Here is a 10807-nt window from a genome sequence, read left to right on the forward strand (position 1 = left end):
AAGGCCTTTGATTGCATCAAGTAGAATGTACTTATTGCCAAGCTACAGCTTCACACATACAGGCTTCGCACTTAGAAAATCAAAGGCAATGGGTAAAAGTTAATGGATCTTTAAATGCCTAGGGATTGGTGTTCCTCTGGACCTCTACTGTACAATGTCTTTTCTTTACCGATTAATTTCTGCTATCAATGCGAGAGACTGCAACTTTAATGCATCAATTCAAGCGTGCGAGATGAGAGATCCCAAAAATATAGGCTAGAAGAGATCCCAAAAATTTAACTGGGTGCCATAAATATTGGCAGCATTGCCATTAATATTTCTAATTTATTTGTAAGCATATCTGTCTATATCTAGGTATCGCTGAACTGAGACTTTTAATGATGGCATTTATAACGGCCAGCTACAGTACTGTCAATTTGTGTGGATGTTGCATAGCAGAAACATAAATAGGAAAGTCAATAGGCTGCACGAGGGAGCCCAGAGAATATGACGTAAATACTAAAGATTCAGCTCTGCAACTTTATTAAAAAAGCCTGAACTGTAACGATACATGAGAAATACATGCAATGGGTGATGACTGTAATGTTCAAAACTATTAGTAATTTAAACCCGTTTTATGAATTAAATTTTTTTTAAAAAAATGGTTTTTACACAGTATTCTCTCCAATTAACGGATACTCTAAAAGGCGGATATCTCTGATTAGCGGAAAATTTTTTTCCCGATGGTTTTCTAGTCAAAGTCTCATAAAAAACTTCCTAAAAAGAGGACACTTAATTAGCAGACATTCTAATAAACGGAAAATATCTTTTGCACAAAATAGCCAATTTGGCCTTTTTCTTTCCGATTAGCGGACAGTACAAAAAGTTAGGAGCCAGCAAGCAAATAACTGAGACGAATGAATATTTGTTCAAATATTTATTTCAAACACTTTGGCATTTAACAATCTAGTTGGCTTTTTACAGCTTCGAGCTTCTTTACAGCCCAGTTTACTAACTTTTCTTGTCCATGAAAGTGGTAAATTACTGGAATCTCCAGACCATAGCTACCTCCACGATTCGACCTCTTTCCAGTAACTTCAGCTTTAATGTAAGTGTTTGGCACTACCCGATAGCCACTAACTACCCAGATTACGTCCAGAGGTGGAGCCAGAAATCTGTCGACAGAGGGGTTGGAGCTTCCGACAGGGGGGCTAAAATGACTAAAATATGCAGATTTTGTACGTTATTTTGTCAAATTTGCTCCAACAATAACCTAAAATTTCCTCCGATGGGGGCTAGATGCTTCCGACGGAAGGGCTGAAGTCCCCCCCCCCCCCCTCCACTAGCTCAGCCCTGGTGCCAGCACTGATTGCACCTTTTAAATACAAAACTCGGGTCTATTTTCAAATTTGGGACTTACATTGCAAAACTTTCCAAAAGGCGGACACTCCCAATTAGCGGACACCTTGCTCTTGTCCCGACGGTGTCCGCTAATTTGAGAGAATACTATAGTTTAAACCCACTGCTTTAGCCTGATAACTAGCCCATCATATCAGCCTACCACTGCTTGTAATATAGATTTTATTTTGTCTCTCGAAATAGTCATCTCTATTCTTGCAACCTGAAAATTGATAGAAGATGTAATCTCTTTATTCGTAATGCTTCATAATGCTAATGTATTATTGTCTCAAATTTACAAAAAGGAAGTTTCAAATTCCATGAACAATTTCTTTTGCTCTGTTGGAAAGATGTAAAACCACTTAAAAAGGGGGTTTTACAAATGTGAGTTCGTAGGTCGTTCGCAGAAACGTACACGATAAATACGGCAAAAACTGTTATCCAATTCTCTATACACTTCTTCTAATTAATCAGTTCACGGCAAACGACTAAAAATATCTTAAATGGCTAACGGCGAAAATGTAACGGCAAACACAATTCTGCAAGCTAGCGACAAGGTACACTTATTCGTACACTTACAAGGTTGAGTTCGACAAAGCTTACGGCAAGACTCAACCTAACTATAAAGCCACCCCTTATATACCCTAAGAATAATTCAATTTACAGAAGCTGATGCAATTGCAGCGCAATGATGCAATTGTCATGTGATGTCCTGCAATGAATGGGAACCCTGTGTTCTAACATAGCCCCCTCCTTTGAAAACAAGCCTCCTGGCTTGGTCTTCTTGTGGCGTTTCTTCTTCGCATTTATACAACATGCCTTGCAACTCTTTCATTTTTGGTAATGAGCATAATGGTGATGATGATCTGCACAGATGTGATGGGGCTAACAGTATATCGGTGATTGACGTCATTTCTTTGAATATCGTTGTCAGGGGCGTTTTGAAAATTTCTGCCTCGTCGAACGCTATTGTTTGGCCCAATTGCTCTTTCATCAAGTTAGCAAGCTCCTTTGTTATGTCTTCTAACATGCGGAACAACTTGCACAGAGCAACGAAGGGTTCAGTTGTGGTTTAGGTTGTCATTCTTGTCCGAATTTCGGCTTCAAAAACTGGGCCCATTTTTGCATTCACAGGCACAGAAGCTTTACCTTGCAATGGTTGCTGCTTCAACGGGCGTCTTCTGCAATATTTGACCACGTGTCCCACTCTTTTGCAGTAATTGCAAATCGGCTGGTCGTCTGTGGTTCGCAGGTATCGATAAGTGCTCATCTTCTGTTCCTTCGGCTCGGCTGTCCTCACACGGGGTAACCAATGTAAAACCACTTAAAAAGGGGGTTTTACAAATGTGAGTTCGTAGGTCGTTCGCAGAAACGTACACGATAAATACGGCAAAAACTGTTATCCAATTCTCTATACACTTCTTCTAATTAATCAGTTCACGGCAAACGACTAAAAATATCTTAAATGGCTAACGGCGAAAATGTAACGGCAAACACAATTCTGCAAGCTAGCGACAAGGTACACTTATTCGTACACTTACAAGGTTGAGTTCGACAAAGCTTACGGCAAGACTCAACCTAACTATAAAGCCACCCCTTATATACCCTAAGAATAATTCAATTTACAGAAGCTGATGCAATTGCAGCGCAATGATGCAATTGTCATGTGATGTCCTGCAATGAATGGGAACCCTGTGTTCTAACAAAGAGTCTTGCTAATAAATTGACCCAGCCCAAAATTGCCTCTTTTCTGGCAAGTAACAAAAACAGAAATGAATTGCTAGCTACTTTTCGAAACTTGCTTTACTCTTTATCGAAAACTCATTTGCTATCTTTTTCAATATATCGATTGTAGCAAGTCAATTTTCTGGCACATTAAAAATAGCAAGAATTGTTCCAAGTTTCGAAGAAGAAGAAACAACTGACTAGTCAATATCTGCCTTTCCGGTCATCTCAAGGCTCTTTCAGAAACCTATAACTAACCTACTGTACCAATATATGGACATAAGTGGTCTGTCTTCTAATGGTCAATCAGGCTTTCAGCGACTCCGGTCCACTGTAACCTCGGATCTTGGTAAGCTTGTTGGGTAAGTATTCATTGACATGAAAATGGCTTTTGATCCTGTTGATCGTGACATCCTATGTCAAAAACTTGCCTTCTATGGTGTTCCAGACCGTAAACTTTGATGGTTCAAATCATACCACACAAATCGCAAACAGTTCTGTAGGGTTAATGGTGTAGATTCTGAGATTGCGAATATTGATGTCGGTGTGCCACAAGGCTTATGCCTTACCCTTTCTATTCTTCATTAATGATCAACAACTTGCGGTCCATGATTCCACTGTATTTGCTGATGACACTAGCCTTTGCTTTCAGTGTGATAACATTACTTTGCTGGATGGGGCTACTAATAGATATCTCAAAAAATGGCTAGTGTCATCTTTCGTTTTCACCTTAGCACTCCATTGGTAACATTTTCAATAGGCAAGTAGCACTGATTAGGAAACCTCAGCAATTATGTGCTCGTGATTCTGATTGGCCTATTTCGATTCACAACTGGGCATATATTTTCAAGCGTAGAGTTTTCGATCGATGCTCTGACGTTTTACATTCTGAAGAGTATCAGATGAAAAGCTTTAGTAACATTCTCAAAAATCAGAACGACGTCCTGCAATTAAAGTACAAAACAAAGTAACCCAACTTTGCAATGCAAATTGATTGTTCCTTAAATTGGAAAGGGCAAGTGGAAACTTTTTCTTCCAAAGTTTCTAGGGCTCTAGGTTTTCTGAAGCATGCAAGAAGAAATTTTTTTTGCCAAATTTGAAACTCTGTACTCAGGCATTTAATGCTGCCCTATTTGTTTCTGTACAGGGTCAACAAAAATAAATCAGCAAAAACTTCAGAATCGTGCTACTAGAATTAAATTCAAAAGCAGCTATGATGTCCCTAGTAGGCCCTTTAGTCTAAAGCCTGGGTCGAAAAACTATCTGTAGATTCATTCAAAACAAGTCCCAACTAATGGTCTTGAAATCTCTGACTGGTTCGGCACCCCAATGCCTGGGTGATATGTTCACTCACTCAATACTTCTCTCATAGCTTCCGCAAAAAAGCGGCAGTTGAAGGTTCTCATTCCCCCAGGGGGGTCACTCAAAATTTGAACATATGGGGAGGTCCATCTGCAGTTATCAAAAATCACATAAATTCATCAAAAATAAATTGCAACACAAGTTTCCGTGAAAAATTGTCCCGTGTAACGCTTGATTTAAGTGATTTAGGTTTTTTAAATCTTATCTTTTCTTGTAAATAGGAATTTTGATTGCGTTTAGATTTTTTTAAACACATTTGGTTATTTCTGTCAATATTTCTGAGAAGCGTTTATAGCGCTTAAGATGGAGTGGTACCGAAAACATTTCAGGGCAAACTCCCCCCGTTTATTAATATATATGAGCTTTGAAAAGTTTGTTTTGTTCTGATATTTTGAAAAAGTGTTGATATTTGTTGAAATTATCCTCTTTTCTTTACACGCAGGGCTACCAAGGAAAAATTGCCACGGGTGATTGAAAATTGCACTTTGAGATCACACAATTTCCAATTACTCAGGATAATTTTTTCTTGGTCAATTTGTAGTCGTAATCATGTTGTTTTTTTTAAATGAACGCCAGTATGCGTAGAAATTTAGTTGGAAACTTACTTTGACCCCAAAAAAGAATGATCACGAGATTTTTCAGATTTTTCACATTTCCGACCCCCCCCCCCCCCACTTACTAGGACCCCCACTTATTAATTTTTTGAAAAATTTCTGACCCCACCCAACAATCAAGACCCCCTCCTTCAATTAAGGACCTTAGAGTAATTCAATAAAACGCCATAGGCAACCTCAGATGGCAATAATAATCAAATTGAGAGGTCCAATTTGAGAATATATGCTAGCAGTGGGGGCTTATTCGAGGGGGGCTTTTTTGAGGGGGGGGGCAATTCGAGGATTTGCGGTATTTCCGCCTAGCGCCGTCCCAGTTTCGAATTCGGCTCGGCATTGAATTGAATTGTTAAACTACAAGTCATTTACATGGAGATTCGAGGCAAAGGGCCTGCTGTTGTTGGAACATTTGGAATTTTCCCCAGTTTTTAAAGCTAACAAGCTTGATATGCTCGTAAACATCGGGTGGTAGGTTTCTTCTCCAGTTCTTAAGCTTGAGGATCTTTTTCAAGATGACCAAACATGATGCGCCTATTAAGGTAAGCTAGTGTTTTTGTTCGGGCGATCTATCGAGCAGTAATACGACGAAAAGAAAGTAAAAATCTCAATCTTTTGTTGTGGAAAACCTGTATGTTTTTTCGTTGCCTCTACCCAATCAAGTTTATGTTTGATTTCTAGAGACTGATGGTGAAGGCAATAAAATTCCATGCTAGTGCAATGTCATTATTTTCTTTTAACTAACCAAATAACCCCAATCAGTACGCAGTACCAATGATGGGGCCCTGTACACTACCAGGACAAAAATATTGCAACACCCTAATCAAAATGGCATCAAAAAAAATTGAAGTTTTGTAAACTTTTAACTTTACGCTGAAATATTCCCCTCAAAAATAAGCATAATCATTCTAAACCAGGAATTAAATTCTTCGAAATTTATTGAGGATTTCGAAAAGAGTTACAATATTAACGTAGGAAGTTTTACAGTTATAGGAAAAAATATCTGCAGTGGTAAATTCAAGATATTGACAAGATAAGGAGCGAGTAGTTGTGATTAAACTTCGTGTAACTGGTCTCTGGACTCTAAAGATTTTGCAACTTTTTATAGAAAATGATAGCAAAATAGTGAAAGTTTAGGAAACAACATATGAAGTTATTAGCGCTGACTCTTTTAGCCTCGAAATTCTCCAATAAAACTTGGATAATTTTTTTGGTACATTTAGGCCTATATAAATTGGTAAATCATGAACTAGCGACCTGCGAGTTAATGCAGCGAAACATGTCAAAATAATGCATAACAGTTTCTTTGGTGGAATTAAATTAATGCTAGGAAAATGAGGAAGGCAGTTTTTATCATAAAAAGCAATACATCCCCGTTACAAGGCCATTTTTACTCAAATTTACCTGAAAATCTGCAAACTCTATGTCCTTCCTCGGCCATCACAAAGACCTAACATTAAAATAAGCTAATATTTCTTGTTGCCAATGAAAATGATCGAATTTGAGGTCCACAAGGGTCTCTAAGGTCCAAACAAAAAGTGGCATAGAGAGTTTATTGAGAATAAAACAGAATCCCAGTGCATTTCATCAACAAATTTTGTGCATCAAATCCAAAGCAATTTTCCGCACTTATCAGACCCAAAAGCACCTCCACAAAATATGTTTAATTAAAAGTTACTTAAATTATTGATTTAAAATTTTGAAAAAAGAAAATGGAATATTAGAATAAGCGCTTCATTGAAATTGCAATTTTATTTGCGTGCCATTGGCTGATTAAACAATAGCTTAATCAGACAACAACAAAAGTTATTGCTTGATCCGCCATTAATTGCCTTCGCAGGTGTTGCAATACTTTTGTCCTGGTAGTGTATATTTAGAGTAAACTAGATAAAATTAGATTAGATCCTCAATCATGAAACCACAGTTTGTCAGAATTGACCCCCTTTTCTCTAATGTTGACCTCTTATCTTTAAAACCCTCATTGAAAAGAATAATTAAACATGCTTATAGTTCAATTACTTTGCTTATTGATTGATCTGGTTAACCAGAAATGTAATCTGGTTTATTGAATCAGCCCATTTTGTTTTTCTGATTCATTTTCTCAAAACCCCCATTTTTTTAAATAAGTCTATGTCCCTAGACCTCTTTTGTCTGTTGTCTAAATGATTGGTGCACACAAGAGCAATAGTTTTATTTGCTTTACTCTCCAGGGCAAAGTTGGTAAATAATGTGAAAATTTCTTCACGGCTGCTTTTTGTTGAATGAACTGGTGTTACTATGGCAAACGAAGAAAAGAGTGCCCTCACAAAGCCAAAGAGCTACCAATATCCTCATGATGTAATTTTGAGACAAAATGTTGCTGTATTGCTTGAAATTAAAGAGGAACCATCAGATGATACACCTACCAGTATGGAAAAATGCATAAATGATGTTTGTATCCAGTATGATTATAAGGACAATGACAGGGACATAACAAACAGTGATAATGAGTATTTCCCAGATACCAACGAAGAAAATTCTGAAGATTCAGATAATGCTTCCGTAGATTCTTCCGTAAAAGTGCCAACTCATTATGTTGAAACTGACCTCTGCAATGGTGGGGTCATTGGCATAAAAGGGTGTGAAACAGTTAAAGAGGAAGATATTATTAGATATGACTGTGATAGGTGTAGTAAAAGTTTCCCTTCGAAATTACGTTTAAGGAGCCATTATAGGGCCCATGATATAGACAAAAGGTTCCATTGTGATTTCTGCTCCAAAACATTTTCACTTAGAGCTGGGCTTGTTGCACATACCCGCACACATACAGGAGAAAAACCCTATTCTTGTGAATTTTGTAATAAATCATTTGCTGATTGTAGCACTCTTAAAACACACAGGCGAATCCACACAGGGGAACGTCCTTACAGTTGTGATAAGTGTGGGAAAGCCTTTAACAATCATGGCCATCTTTTAAGACATAAACGCATTCACAGTGGGGAAAGACCCTTTGTGTGTAAAGAATGTAATAAAACATTTGGGCAACAATCAAGCCTGACAACACACCTTCGCATCCACAGTGGCGCAAAGCCTTATGTTTGTGATTTGTGTGATGCTGCATTTTCTCACTCAAGTCATGTGAACAGACACAAACGAAGCTTTCATTCTGAGAAGTAATTACTTTTGGTTTGGATTCAGTTGGTTTCCATGGCAACTAAGATTTGATGGTAGATGCAGAGAAGATATACTTTTTGTCAGATCATGCTCACATTGTAGTTTGGTTGCAAATTATCAAATCAGAAGAAGAATTTGCATCTCCATTGACTCAATAAGAAAATGGGACTGACATCTTCAATCTAAAATCAATCTGATAGCAATTCAGACTTTTAAACAACAAATAACTTTATTCTGATCAGCCCATGAAAATCAGAAATTTTAGCAAGAGTGCCAGAGTTTTTGCTTTTTGTCTACAATAGGATAGCTTAACACTTTTCCCTTTTAGAACATTTTTGCTTTTTACCTCTTCTATGAAATACCTGCTGGTAATAAGGACAATTATTTCAATTTTTACTAGGTTTCATTGCAGCATGTTTTGAAGACAAAATCAATTTTCTTGACTAGCTGTTATCGCCCAATGTGACAAAATCCATTCTCTTGACTAGCTGTAATTGCCCAGTGTTTACAATATTACCTACAGTTTATCTTTAGAAAACTTTCAAGATAACTTATCACTTTGTTTTATCATACTGATAATCTTAATGATATCACTTGTTGCTGATTGCCTATTTTCATACATTGTCAAGATTATGGCTTCATGTCATACCGATACTATCACATAAAGGTTCATGTTGTTTCTTTTTAGTATCCTTTTCACCAGACCTTGTGAGAAGCAAAAAGCAGGCACTTGACACTGAGCATCTTCAACTCTCTAGGTGCTCGATTAAGCATCATCAAATATCATCAAAAACAAAATTTGGGTTTTGCATTTAATTATTAAAGTTCATAAACATACTTGTTCCTCGATCAATGAAGCTCCTAGATCTTTCTGGTCAAGCTCCTTTGTGGAGCAAGGGCTGCTATTCAAACAAACACTTTGACCTTATTACTGTTATAAACAAAAGTGTCCTAATATTAACTGTCCCAAAAATTGAATTTGCTGAAAACCTGCAGAGTTATTAGATTTAGAAAAAATATTCGGCCAGCTTGCTGAAAGCCAGTAAAAGCAAGAGCTTGTGAAAGGAAGATAATTCTCTTTGCAATTGTGCATTGGAAATATATTTTGTTGAAACGTAAAAGTTCTAGAGTCAATGTGCATTAATATTGGATAACATAACTGCTTTTCATATGCTTCATTTTATTCACAAAGCTCTCTCATCTATCTACAGGGCTGGCAGAGCCAGGGGGCCACGGGGGCACAGCCCCCCCCTGTTTTTGAAAAGTATAAACAAGTGCCCCTTTTCGAAAAATATATTGCGTGTACTTGTTCACTGCCAGATATTCTGCCTTTAGAAAATAAATAAAATAACATAACTCTGGACGTTGTTTGTTGTAGGACCATTCACTGAAAATTCCTTAAATTTTTACTTGGTCTTGATGCAAGAAGCGCAAGCTCCTTTGATGAACAATATCAACTGCAAAGGAGACAGCCAGTTTCGCGAGAAAATTTCTTTAGTATATCTTCAGCAACAAAATCATTAGTGAAAGGTCCGATCAAGTCCCCGGTGGGCACAGTCAGTTACATAGGGCACTTATGATCTGCTCGAAATCTAAACTGCACGCTGAACTGGAAAAACTCAAAACGATCTTCTTGGACAACGGCTATCCTGAAGACGTCATTTTATCTTATACTAAGGAGAAGATCGCAAGTTTTTTCGGCTGTTCCGAAGTTTGGTCCGCAAAAGTGCCCAGTTTATTTGAAACTACCATGGATTGGTAACATTTCCTTGCGATTCGAGAGTCAGATTAGGCAAGCCATAACCAAATGTTTCTTTGCTGTCAATCCTCGGATTGTTTACAGCACTAGGAGAGCCCTTCCATCCATTCAAAAGGATTGCGTTCCTACCAAACAAAAAAGTTCCGTCATTTATGAATTTACGTGCCAGTGTGATTCTGGCTACAATGCCTGCCAAAAGTCTTGGAACACTGACATCAACTTCCAAGGTCAAAACCAATCATCCCCCTCTCCCCCACGGAACAATGTTGGTTTACTATCAAACGGACTAGGATTTTAGGAAGCACTTTCTTTTGCGCTTCTTTTATGATATTTCTCTAAATCATCAACATTGTTTGAGGGGGAAGGGGGCGGAACTAGCAAATTTTTTCATGAAAGGAATGAAAGATATCAAATGCAGCGTAAATTGGTGGGTGTTCCAAGTACTTTTGGCAGGCATTGTACGTAGGACGCACAACCCAAAGATTGGGGGATAGGATAAAACAGCATGTTCCTTCCAACATACGAAACAAAACTGCCCCTCAAAGAGAACAGCCTCCTCGATCTTGTAGGTCTAGAAACACTGTTAAAACTAATGATTCTGCCATCGGTCAACATCTTTTAGACAACCCAGATTGTGCAAAACTCTATAATGACGACATGTTTTGGATAATTGGCAGAGCCCGGTCGTCCTTCCATCTAGCAGTTTTGGAGTCAATCTACATAAAAACGAAAAAGCCGCCATTGTGTTCTTGAAAGTAAAAACTGGACCCCTATCTCTGATTCTGGGTTGAGTGAAATGTACCCTATTCTGTGCCTTTGCCAA

This window comes from Rhopilema esculentum, chromosome 6, assembly GCF_057945365.1.
Source record: "Rhopilema esculentum isolate cy_ngs chromosome 6, ASM5794536v1, whole genome shotgun sequence".
Taxonomy (NCBI): Eukaryota; Metazoa; Cnidaria; class Scyphozoa; order Rhizostomeae; family Rhizostomatidae; genus Rhopilema; species Rhopilema esculentum.